Source organism: Grus americana, chromosome 2 (assembly GCF_028858705.1).
Source record: "Grus americana isolate bGruAme1 chromosome 2, bGruAme1.mat, whole genome shotgun sequence".
NCBI classification, from domain to species: domain Eukaryota; kingdom Metazoa; phylum Chordata; class Aves; order Gruiformes; family Gruidae; genus Grus; species Grus americana.
This window is the reverse complement of record NC_072853.1, coordinates 165,725,845-165,736,486: the sequence shown is the minus strand read 5'-3', so window position 1 is coordinate 165,736,486 and position 10,642 is coordinate 165,725,845.

Sequence of the window (10,642 nt, the reverse complement as noted above, 5' to 3'; positions counted from 1 at the left end):
TAACCACTCCCTTTTGCAGACATAAATGTGGTAACGTCTTGCACTTGTTTAGACTCTGCTTCGGTTGCCGTGCGCAGTAACTTCTTCCAGATGTGTACAGCTCTTTGCATAATGTTGCTGTAGCCACGTCCTGCCTGCGCTGGATTTATTCAATTTTTTTTAATTTTTTTTAATTTTTTTTTTTTTAATGCCCTTTTTTGCTCTCAACCCTGCTCTGCTCTATAGGAAAAAATCCTGGCCGACGCCGCCAGCACCTCTCCCCTATCAGAAAGCTTTTTGTGAGATGAGTGTTTGGCCCATCCAGCATGTCTCCTACCCTGGAAACACTTCCAAAAGCTACATAAGCTCCTGGAAAAGACCCGGCTGACACGCAGCCAGTGCCGGGGTGAGGGTGAGATGAGGCCAGAGGTGGGAGCCAGGGATTTAAGCTCTGCCCAAATCCCTGCAGCACCTTCGTGGATGTGGCAGAGGGGACCAGGGAGCTCCAGAGCTTGGAGCCCTCGTAGCTCTGAAGCATGCAGGTCTGGGAGGGTCAAAGCCCTGATGCCCCACGGTGGGCTCACCATGAGGTCCTTGCCCTTTGGGGGATGCTGAGCCCACCCCTCACGCAGAGACCTGGCCTTTGCCATCCGCAGTTTTTCCTTCCTGGTATGGGAGAAGCTGTTCCCATGGTGGCCATTGCCACCAACGCAAGGGGGAATGTCCTGGAAGGGCCACAACAAATCACACATTTGGGTGAAACAATTTGTTTTGACAAGGGTGGCTACAGCAACGTTCCTAAGAGATGAAACGTGATGTTTTGTTGGCCACAACTACCCATGGGCTCACGTGGAATTTGCCGAAACAACTTCCCAAAGCTCCCAGCAAATCCCACCCAATCCAGTTTGGTAGGATCCCACCCAACCTGGTTTGGTGGCTTCGTTGTATAGGACAGGCAAGTTGGTCTTGCGTGTGACCCATGCAGTGCAGGGGCTGTCCTAACCCACTTAAGCCACCTCTTCTGCTCCTCATCCCACTGTGCAAAGGCCAACCAGGGTGAGACGTGAGACACTTCCATGTCGGTCAAGGTTAATGGGTATCTCTGCACTGGCACGTGGACAACTGATCTCTCGTGGGAGCTTTTTTTCTTCAACTCCTGGGATTTCTGAAAGGGGGTAACTCCAAAGTCTCAGTGCAAAGATCTGCAATGTCTGGATTCTTCCTGGGAGGGTGTGGGCTGGGAGATGGCTCTGCCATATCTTTCATGGCATCATCAACCAAAGAAAAGTGAATGACCAAGGAAAGGGTAACGGGGTCCAGCTGACCACAGAGGGATCTGGAGGTCTGGAGTTCAGTCGCTCTTAGGGAATGGGTTCTCCAGCAAGAGGGAAGCTCTGGAGAAACTAGTAAACGAGGAGCACATAGAGGGAGGCCCTGGTGACACAGGACAAGTGTTAGGTCTCCTCCCTGCCTCTTTCCAGCAGTGTGGTGCCCACAAAAGGGTTATCTCCTGCAGCTTTCCCTCTTCCTTTCTTTTGCTGGGCCATGAGATAGCAACCCAGTGATTCCACAAGGTCATAAGGGGTCTTAAAATGAAGGGCCAGCCACAGCCATACAGGGACTGGAAAATGTTTAGGGAAACTAGGAGAGATTCATATTTCCTTGGTATAACTGATCCCTGATATTTCAATTTGCATTTCCATAGCTTCGGTCTTCTCCAAGAGAAGCGTCAGCAAAGACAAGGGACAAGAAAGCTGATACCCTGCAATAGCTCAGACAGCTTTTGAGTTTGTGAGGACCCACGCAAGAGCCGGGAGGTATTTAAGACGTGTAGACGTGGTGCTTAGGGACATGGTTTAATGGCGGACTTGGTAGTGTTAGGTTAATGGTGATCTCAAAGATCTTCTCCAACCTAAATTATTCTATGATTCTATGTAGAATCAAGTGGACCTGGAAGGGTATTTCTGAGGTGGTACCTTGTCCTCTCGTTGGCTCTGCCTGCCGGGGCTGGATTCACTGCTTTAAGTGCAACAACCATGCTCTGCTGAGCATCTTCTACAGGCTGGAAGTCCCATGGATAGATGCTCCAGGAGATGGTGAGATGGGCTTCCTTGATGTCGCCCCTTCCTGAGCCAGCGCTGAGCCCCCAGCGTGTCAGGGCATGCAATGGCCTGGGTGAAGCAGGAGGTGGAAGGGCCCTCCAGGTTGCCATGGCCTCACCCATGGGACATAGGATGGAGGCTGGGGACATGGTCAACCCTTTGGGGATGTATCATGGGCTTGGCAACTGGTTTCCACTTAGCAGCTGCTTTTCTGAGCAGGCATACGGGTCATGGAAAAGAAGGGATCAAATCAGGCCAAAAGAGAGAGAAAGGAAAAAAAAAAAAAAGGGAAAGCAAGAACATTCCTGGAGGCTCTCTGGCCTCTCTCCCTCCAACCTCCTGAGAGGAGGAGGAGGAGAGAGACAAAACAAAAGGCACCAGAAAAGAATGAGCCAAAGCAGCTTTAACACGAGGGTTGCAAGGTCCAAAGCAAGCAGCATCGTGATGCAACAGGGCAGGCCCCTTCCCAAAAGCCCGTCAGCTTTTGGAGGACGCGGGGGTCCTGCAGAAGATGCTGCCCTTTTATGGCCAGGCGAGGAGGGCCGTGGCACAGGAGCCTGCCCTACTAAGGGAAAACGTCTCCCGCTTAGTGTTTGCAACGAGAACACCCACAGCGTGAGTATAGACAAGCTCTCAAAGGAGGACTGAAATACTGCTGCTTCGTGTTGACCCTAATTCTTCTTTTTTTTTTTTTAATTCCCCCCCCCCCTTTGATTTATCACTTCTGCCTCCAAACTGGGAAAGAAAGAATACATTTAAAGAAAAAAAAAAAAAAAACAACAAAGAAGAAAAGTGGTTATTCAGGCAGGGCTGGCTGGTTTCAGGTGACACCCTCACATCACGGTGTGGGGATCAGGTTCAGAAAGGTCATCTGAGGACATGGGCGAAGCCCCCCCACGCAGGCTGACCTTCGTGCAGAGGACGGTCTCCTTCCCGCAGGCAGCTGCCGGCAGGCGAGCGGCGGCCGTGCCGGTGTTTATCCTCCCCTGCGCGGTGGAAGGGCTGGGATCCAAGCCGGGGAAGACGTCGTTACTCTACTCTTAAACGCGACGGCGCGTGCCAAGTTCATCCATCCGCCGCTGCAAATCACGGGGCCCAGGCTGACCCGGCATCCCGCTGCCCGAGAGGGAACCACCACCCCCAAAATCTGCGAAATACGCCTCATCCCAAGTCAGATGGTATCTGCCTTTTGAGGGATCGCAGTTCCACCGGGAATAGCTTTTTCTCTTTGGTGGGCAGAGGCAGGGAGAGGAACGCACGTTGCAAATAAGACCCTGACCCATCAGAATGGCCGGGGAAGCTCCTGAATTTGTGTTTTCCGTATTTTTTTCACGCACCTAGTAATTTGCCCACCTGCAGGTATCTGCTGGATCCAACAGCAGCCAGGTTTTAATTCTCAGAGGACCTCGTATTGGATTCCAGGTCCTGTTTTCTACCAATTTTGTAGTAATCAGGTTTAATTCTATTTGTGGTAAAGCAAATATTAGGAAGTTCACTTACAACCCTTGAATTATAGCACAGTGATGAGAAGATCCAGGTATTAAAGAAAAATTGCTCGGAGGAGGAAAGTGGAGACACCACACACACCCTTCCAGATTCCCTGCAAAATATTTAGCTTAATTTACCCCTAGAAAATAATTTATTATGGATTTAGGGTGGGAGGGCTCTCCAGAGCTCACAGGGTTCAGTGTCTTGCTCAAAGCAGGGGATTTCTCATCTTTGTATTTCCTCGCTGCTCTCTCACCGCTCAGTCCAAGGACGTGAACCGAAGAGGAGCCTTAACCCGTGTCGTTCACAGCCCAAACATCTGCCCTGCTGCTGAACATCAAGAAATAGTTACCAGGTACCAAAACCCATAGCGAGGTGAGGCTGCGATGTGGCTCTTCGCGCCGCCTGGCTCAGCGCGGCTTTTACATCCCCGCATCCCTTGCACGGTGTCGGTGTTGATAGACGTCAGCTCATCAGCAGTGGGACTCATTAGAGTCAGTGCTGCTAAAACCCACAGCGCCAGAACTGGTGCCTTGGGGTATTTTTTCCAGGTGGGTCACCTAAATGTGTTATAAAGGAGGAGAGCGTGGTGCAGTTGACATTATCCTGTTTTTTTTTAGCTGGTCCTGCTTGTCCCTGGGATGAGTTACAGCACAGGAACAGGTCTTTGTTTTGGGGGAAAAAGGGCTTATTTTGAGTGGTCCTTGACGGAAGGCTTTAAGATCGAGGCCTTTGCACTGGATGCATCAAGCAAGTCCAGCCAAGCAACCCAAGCCAAGTTGTCCTCACTGCTGTTGCGTTGGAGAAACAATCTCTATTAACAACTTGACTTGGCAGTTTCAACATTTTGGGGAAAGAAATATTTTTACTCTCCCACCAGGCCTTTCTCCAGCCATTAACGGCTACCGCTTTCCTGCATGAACAATTTAACTCCTGTTATGTTCAGGGCACCGGACAAAAGTAAATTCAATATAATTTAACCTTTTCCATGAAAAAGCACGTGGATTCTGTGTTCTAGGTAGGAAAACCACAGGATTTCATAAATACTTTTGCTTTTTGGTGTTTTTTTTTAAAGCCCTTGACAGGATCGTTAAAGAAACTGAGGTGTGACAGGACTGGAGGATAGATCTTTTTATTGCTCAAGAACTGTTTAAAAGACCAAAAGCAAAAGGTAGGGCTTTAATGGTCACTTTTCAGGATGGAAAAGGGTCCGAGAGACCAAGTCTGGCGTTTTTCAACATCCTCATCAGCAATCTGGAGGAGCAAGAGCAGACCCACGCCTCTGCGTTTGCTCTTCCAAGCAACTCCAGAAGGGTCTCAAAAAAAAAAGAAAAAGCAGAGAAGAAAGTTTCAAATGAGCTTTGGTATAGGAATACATAGAGTCTGGAGGAAAAAGGTCTAAACCACGCTTGTGCGATGCTGAGGTCGGAACCAGCAGCTAGGGCCAAGATCTTGGATTGCCACCAGCAGCTCTGAAATCGCTGGCTCAGTGTGCAGCCAAGGTGCGTTCAAGGTGGCAGCCAAAAAAAAAGCCAAGAAATTGTTATTTCTCTGCCTTTCCTGAGAACGTCCAACTCTCAGGGCATCACTTTGCTGCTGCAGAAAACCCTGGTGCATCCGCATTTTGAGTACAGCATAGTCCTGATGTCCAAGAGGAGTACAACGGTGCTGGAGAAGCAGAAAGAACTAAAATGACTAGTGGGATGGGGCAGCTGCTTTACCAGGCGAGATGCGAAGATCAGGACCCTTCAACCTGGAGAAGGGAAGGCTGTTGGGAGCTTACGAGCAAGGTGCAGCAAATCATGAAGGCAATGAATACGGTAAATGCAAAACTATCACGCAAACGAGTAGCAGATCAGTTTGAAGGACTTTTTGTTTTAGTCTGGCAGGTCACCCCAAGAGCCAAATACATCAGCAGATTCAAAGACAGGCTGAAGAAATTCCTGGGCAGTAGGTCTGCCAACGGGCGTTAGAGGGAAGCGGCAGGCAGGTTCCCACCACCGCCCGTGACGCAATGGTTGCTGATGCTGGGAGAGCAGAGGGGAACGAACCGAAGATATTTTGCCTTGCATGTTCTCCTGAAATAGTATCTCCTGTCATTGCTGGAGAAGACTATTAGGCTAGATAAACTTACAGGCAAATGGGGCAGTTTACTGGACAAGATTCTCTCAAATTCCATGAGAAGTGCTTAGATTACTACTTATTGCCCCTAGACTTCATCAAGAACAAACGCTAAGTTTCACTCCGTATCCAATCCATAGTAAAACTTATGTTAAGGGGCTCCTGCATTGCGTCGTGCAAAGTTAAGGACCAAATTTCGGCGATAGCTCAGGAATGCTTTGGTGTCACCTACAAGTCACATTCGCAGCCCAGCGATGGGTTTGCTTGTTGACGAGCCAGGTGTGAAAGCTGCATGGGTCTTCCCAGCACAGGGCTTGAAGTTCAAAGGCATCTTTACATATCAAAGGATAACGCGGCAAGAAACAGCATTTCATTAGTCAGGAAGTGATAAATTGATATCTTGATTGAAATAATTATCAAGAATTACAGGAAATACCTGGAGATGCATTTATATTCAAGAGAGTCTTCAGGGAGTAGGGGAAACTTTGCCCCAAATAGGAGTTTCTGTTCAGGGATGCCAGACATCAAAACAAAGTCCCACCTTTCAGACCCACCACATCAGTCCTGCTTTTTACCTGTTTTCTTAGAACAAACCAGATTCTTACTTTTTTCCCTTAGGTAATCTTGGGTAAGGAGTGATTTTTGAGACTTCTGGGGAAATGCTGGTACTCGGTGGAGTTGCAAAGCAGATACGTGTGAACCGCACTGATTTCAAAGCATCTTTGCTCCCCTCCGGCTTTGAGGTCCCTGGAATCCACAGGAACCTTTCCATCCCGATTGGGGTATAAATTGGTAATGTGAAAGACAACAAACCATCTTATTTGGTAAATACTGATACACAGAATAAACGGGGAATTTTCCTCCCCTGCCTAAGCCATAGAAAACAACCTCCCAAACAACAACAACAAAAAAAAAATCCAGGGTGAAGATCACGTAGAAATAGTCTGATTTATATTAGTGCTACAGTATTAGATGCTGGTATCTGCGTTGGTATCCTCGATTCAAGGAGGATGCAGAAAGATATTCAGCAGAGAAGGTCGCAGGAGTGAGGTGGAGGCCTGGAAAAGATGTCTGGGGGTGAAAAGCTCAGAGAGCGTGCACCACCGCTCTGTTTTTGAAAGATAAAGTTACAGGGGGGGATTAGAAACACAGTCTCCCAGGGCAACTATGAAAAACAAGCAATGGGCACCTTCAGCCAAGGTTTTGTAAGGCTCAACATCCAGAAGCTCAATCAGACAAGCTGAAGTTCAAATTAAATTAAGACGCCAGCCCCTTCGCACATCGCTGCGTCCCCGGTGCGCTGGCGTGGCTGGAGGAGGAAAGATGGCAGGGACAGATGACACGAAGCTGGAGGAAAGCAGTGCTGGAAGGAGGGAACATTGCTCGGAGGCGTTATTTATGATCCGCTGGGAAACCAGAGAGATACACAGCCTGGGAGTCCCTGGGGATCTGTCCTAGGCCTGGTACTGCTCAAAATATTTTTTTAATAATTACTTGCATGAAAAGAAAATGTGCTTCTTACAGCTGCAAATGATACCAAGCCGGGAGGGACTTCAAGTACTTTGGAGGATGGGCTGGAACTTCAAAACAATCTTGACACATTAGAGAAATAGACTGAAAAAAAAAAAAAGAGGCTGCAATTTAGTAGAAACAAAGGGAAAACTTGCTGCTTGTGTAAGAACAGCCGAGCTGCAGAGCATGGCACGGGCAGGGAGCGGGTGAGCTGGGATGCGGCAGCGCATCCCTGCCTGGACACGAGAGGCCCTCCTCACGCTGCTGCAAAAGCAGCAAAGCACAGGCAGGGACACATAAACGTTGTCTGCAGGACACGTGGAGCGACGCTTTAGATCCACGTGGCACCGTGAAGCCTCGGCTGGAGTATGTTGTCCTCTGGGTATGGTGATTTGGGGAGGTTACGGGTCGGTGGCAGAGTCCAGGAGATGGTCAGATATAAGAAGTTGCAAAAAACCCCCACGAAAAACCCCAACCAAACCCCAAAGCCCCTGAAACCACCCCAAGAAACCAAAGGACTTGGAGCTATTTAGTCCAGAGAAGACTAGATTTCGACAAGAGCTAGGACAACCCCTTTTCAAAAATATTTAAGGTGGCCTTTTCCCTTCTACTTAAACGTTTTAGTAGAAGGAAAAAAAAAAAGTAATTCTCAGTAACTGCGAGAAGTAATGATGGGCTTAAGTGGCAGCAAAGGAGCTTTAGCTTAGCCATCAGAAAATATATTTATTTTTCTAATAGAGCGGATAGTTCAGGCAATTTTGATTTTGGCACTTGAACTGCTGAATCTCAGTGCTGGTATTTTTTTTTACAGATAGGTTGGATAAGAACTACTGTGATTTATACAGATAGAGTTGATCTTGCCTCTGGGAAGGAGGAAGCTGTGCTGAAAAGGTTCCTTTTTGCACCGTTTTCTGGCAAAAATGTTTTCTGAAAGGTGTTGGTTCGAAGCTATTGATAGAAATGAAAGACGATGGTGGAATCTGTGCAGTTTCCTGCAGGAAGCCTATAGGAACTCCACCACTAACGCTGGATTTCACCATCAGTATGGGTTCGGGGTTTTTTTTTGCAGATAGGGCTGTTTCAATTAAAAAAAAAAATTTTTTTTTTTTTTGGCTTTGTTTCCCTCCTGGTTTAAAGGAAAGAGAGGCATATATCACACTGTGCAGGAAATCTAAAATCAGACCGAGTAGCGGAGGAGCCAGAGCAGGGAGGCGCAGAGAGGCAGCCCGTGTTTTACGTGATCGGCTCGTACTCCCTGGATTCGCTGCTGGTGACCAAATTACCCCCAAGACAGCTCTCATTTCTTTCATAACCAATCCTGCCGAGCTCAGTAGGGAATCGCACCTTCGCGTGAGCTCTCGAGAGCGCAGAGCTGCCCCAGAGGACGCAAGAAGGCTTTGGCAGCACGGAGAAACCAACGTCCACCTCGAAGTCTTAGATAAGGCTCTGCTCACTGCAGTGTCTTCCCACAGACTAGAACATCAAGTACTCGATATCCTCCCTCCCCCTTGGTTGGTGTTTGGGGTTAGTTTTTTTTTTATGCCTTAAAATGAACAACTGCCTGTCACGAGGAAGAGATTTAACCTTTGAAGAAGAGAGAGATAAGGTCCAAGGTCAAGAGAGCTTCGGAGCACGGGCCGAAGGCTGCTGTTGTTCAGCCGGAGTTGCAGGTCCTAGCGAAGTCAGTGGAATATGAGATATCCAGCGTGTTCCCCCAAATTATGTCTACGCCTCGGTGCCAAAAGGCAACGCTGCTTGCAGAGCGGCCGCTGCTCTTACCTTTGCGCCAGTGACTTGTGCGGCCGACGCAGAAGACCCCCGGGCAGCACCGGTCACGGGACACTAAGGACTGAGCGATGTCTACAGGGAAGACATTGAAAATGAGTGAAATGAGGTGACTGGGGAATCATGACTCGCTATTTCTCTCAAAATGAGAGCTAAGGACACTCAGTGAAATTATCAAACTGCACATTACAGTAGAAAAATTGAGTTCCCTGTCCCCAGTGTTATTTCTTTCAAAGGTGGAAGCCATCCTGCTGCAGGCCTCAGAAGCCTAAAGCGATTAAAAAATACAAACAAATCCACAACTACTTCATACAACCATTATTAAACACAGTGGTTCACACGCAGCCCTTGCAAAAGCCTGCTAAGTTTACTGAGAAAGGATCGTGGATTTGTCCTCTTGCTTTTTCTTTTCTTTGTGCACCTGAATCTTGGTTATAACCACTGCTACGCTACTTTTATTCCGGGACCCCGCTTCCGTACCGGGAAAGCTTCGTGGCTGGTTCTGCCGGAGCCCGTGGAGCACCCGAAACAGCAGTGTTCTGTGCGTGAGGCCACCCCTCCGCCTGAGCGGGTCTTCTGACAGGAAGGCTCGTCAGGATATTGCTGTAACGCCAAACGAGCGGCCCTTGGTTGGGCCACGCGGAAGGGACATGGAGGGTGGGGGTTTGCCAGGGCACCGCTCGCCTCCCTTTCCCTTGAAGTTCTGTGACAGCGAGTGTAAACACCTAAAATGGACATAGAACCACAGAACGGTTTGGGTTGGAAGGGACCTCAAAGCCCATCCAGTTCCCACCCCCTGCCATGGGCAGGGACACCCTCCACTAGCCCAGGTTGCCCAAAGCCCCATCCAACCTGGCCTTGAACACCGCCAGGGAGCCAGGGGCAGCCACAGCTTCTCTGGGCAACCTGTTCCAGGGCCTCAGCACCCTCACAGGGAAGGTTTTCTGCCTCACATCCCATCTCCATCTCCCCTCCTGCAGCTTAAACCCATTACCCCTTGTCCTATCACATAGCTACGCTGGTTTTAAGAGAGAAAAGGGTTTCTTCATGCCAAATATCAAGCCCTCTTAATGGAATGGGTTTGCTTTTTAATTTTTCCTTAAACATACTTCTTCCAGCAGCACCTGACGACCCAAACGCCTCTGTTGATCGATTCATCTCCCCGGTACGTTCCCGAGCGTGGGGCGTAGCACCCAGCCCCATCGCCCCCTGCCATTCCAGAGGACCTTCCCAATCCTCCTCAGGCTTTTCACGGCTCATTTTCCAAAACGCATCAGGGAAGAAGTTACGCAGACGCTGCCCGAGCGACGGGCCGGGCGGCTGAGGCACCAGGAGAGGAGGAGAACTCTTCCTCCTCCTCACAGGCTGCACGATGAGCTGGAAGGAAAAGCAAGCCCAAGAGGAAGGGCAGTCGCTGCCCCTTCCTGGCTGAATTAAGGAATTAATTAAGGAATTTTGTAGCTTAAGGCCCGGGCTAGGACACAACGCCAGGGTGGGGGGGTCGGAGGCTGCGCAGAGCTCAGCACCCTCCTGTCAGCCCATCCTTTGGGCAAGGCCGGTGGTTTTCTTGGGCTGCACCACGCTCTTTTGAGGACAGATACACATCACAGCAGAAATATCAATTAATAGCAAATTAATGCCCACCCCCTCTCTGT